Below are 2830 nucleotides of genomic sequence, written 5' to 3' on the forward strand. Positions count from 1 at the left end.
GACCTATAAGGGAAAAAGCTAACTAGGCTTTTAGTAATAACCCCAAGGTAGTCATATCTCTCTTGATGGTTTCTAGAGGTATCATCCCCTTCGAAGAACATATTGCAGCAGTAGGGACTACTAGCAACAATAAGTTTTCAAAGAGAAAAGCTCTAGATGAGGGTTCACTGTAATCAAGCAAGTCGGAGACCTAGCATGATCACAGATTCACCTCCACTCCTTATGTTCCCATGAACCCGGGTATAGGGCCCTTTTTCACTCACAGTGTGTGCAAATAGTGTTGGTGTTTGTGTGCATCAAATGAATAAATATTTACCTCATGCATACATTTTAAAACGCACTAAAAGCCACAAAGAGTTTATATACACAAGAACATAATGAAGGGAAATCAACAAAGGGATAAGTCACGGTAAAACATTGCACAAGATTAAATGGCCTAACTCTCTAAAAACCGTCCCCAGTGGAGTCGCCAACTGTCGCAACCTACCCTTCGGCGGGAGGGCGACGCGAGACTCGCGGGATGCGTGTTCCACGAAAGGAATACGCGCGGAGTCGCCACCAACGTTTATTCGAGGAAAACGTCGGAAAAACCGGAAAAGACGCGATCTACGAACTTTTAAGTGAAAGGTTCGGGAGTTGTATTTACGCACGGGGAAGGTATTAGCACCCCATACGTCCGTCCCAAGGGACGGCAGCCTTTAATCGAATGTGCAAACATGACTTTGATTTTTATGTTCCCTTTTATGTTCTTATATCCTTTATACCCTTTTTATATTTTTTCTTTTTTGTGGTCGACAAGGGTGTTTCCCTTTGCTCCTACGTATTCCTCAATTTGTGATGAGGAAATCAGACCTACGTAGTTCTTTCGGAACAAAGTGTTTGGTTAAGTTGTTTTTGTCTTTTTTGCAAAATATGTTTTTATTGAACAAAAGGTCATTTAAGGTGTTGAACCATTAAACGGTCTTTTTGATTTTGAAAGGGGAGAAACGTTAAGGCGTTGGACCATTAACGATCTCTTGTTTTTGAAAGGAGAGAAACGTTAAGGCATTGGACCATTAACGATCTCTTGGGGTGGTCGACAAAAGCGGGGCTTTTGCTCCTACGTATCCTCAATGAGGAACTCAGACCTACGTAGTTCTTTCTTTTTGTCAAGTGATTCTTTTTTACTTAAGTGGTGATCATTTTAAGGCGTTGGACCTTAAAAAATGATCCATTTTACTTAGTGAGAAATTGAAATGACAAACTTCAAAAGCCTATTTTTGTGGACGAGCTTGACTAGGCGAGTTGATTTTAGCCTTAGTTTCACTTTAGTTATTAATCAATTCGATTAAGAATGAGAAATCCCAAAGAGAAAACGTCCGATTGATTTTCCGCTTTATTTTACTAAAAGATGTTTTTTTTTATTATTATATTATTTTTTTACCTCTTTTTTGATTTCCAACGTGGTTACGGCACGACCGAACGGTCGGAATTTATTTTAACCGAAGTTAACGGATAATACAATTCAAACGTTCGGTGGAAATTTATTTTATTTTTAAGTTAAGCGAGAAATGACTTAAGTAAAATGGTTTAAGCACGTCAAGAGGGGGTATAAAAAGTAAACAAAACGAGAATAAAAATGCACGAAACACAATGTGGACCACTACGGGTACATAGAATGAATCGAAAAGCTTGGTTCGAGGTACTTACCCGTTGAAGATCGAAGAACGATGAAGAACGGATGAAGAACGTCGAAGAACGGTTGAAACCTTTGCGAAATTCCTCACGGAAAACGTTACAGAAACGTTTCGGAAGTGCCTCGGCTTAGATTTTCTTCACGGAAACAATTTTTCCAAGCAAATTCGAAAGAGATAGAAGTGCCTAAGGGGCTGAACCCTTTTCTTCTTCACTTCCTCCCCTATTTATAGCAAAATAGGGGAGGTGGTTGCCGCCCAGCTCGCCCAGGCGAGCCAGGTTGCTTCCTCCAGAAGCAACAGCCTTCTGGAGGAATATTCTAGAGGGCCCAAGTGGGCCTGGGTGCTATTTGCACCCCCATTTTTACTAAGTACACCCCCCTCTGCTTTTTTTTTTGTGATTCTTTTTTCGTAAAGTTACGGAAACTTACGAATTTCGTAACGATACTTGTTTTCTTTCCGTAATGTTACGGAACCTTGCGGATTACATAATCATCCCCTTTTTGACTTACGGAATGTTACAGAACCTCACTTAATTATGCAACGATGCTTCCATTTGATTTCCGGTGTGTCACGGAAACTTACGGATTGTGCATCAATATTTTTTTGGTTTTTCGGCATGTCCTGGAATTTCACAAATTGCCTAATGATGGATGCCAAGCACCTCACAAGGACCAAAGAAAGGTCGCATGTCATCAAGCAAAGGTCCCCGGACGAAATTAGGGTATGACACTCAGCAACAAGGGAGGCATAGATGATCACTGGAAATTTTTCCTTGTCCTCCAAGTAAGCATACTTGAGGTTTATTGGTATGGGCTTCATCATTGGTGTGGGTGGTGGCTGAACAGTGGGAGGAACCAGGGTAGGAGAAGAAGAGGAAGGTTCCTCAGCCTGTACCTCATAAAGCAAGTCAGAAGTATATGTACTTCCTGCAACATGGTTAGTGCATTCTGACTCTAAAAAATCAACATCAAGAGGTACAACACCAGACTCAACTTCAAATTCACTCTCAGCATAAAAATCAGATACAGGATCAAATTCAAACTCAGGTTCAGAGTCAATGCATAAGGAGTGACAAGTATGCAGATCAGATAAAATGGATGTTTCTACCATGAAGAACAAATCAAAATCAAACATATAATCATCAACATCTGATC

Source organism: Glycine max, chromosome 14, assembly GCF_000004515.6.
Source record: "Glycine max cultivar Williams 82 chromosome 14, Glycine_max_v4.0, whole genome shotgun sequence".
NCBI classification, from domain to species: domain Eukaryota; kingdom Viridiplantae; phylum Streptophyta; class Magnoliopsida; order Fabales; family Fabaceae; genus Glycine; species Glycine max.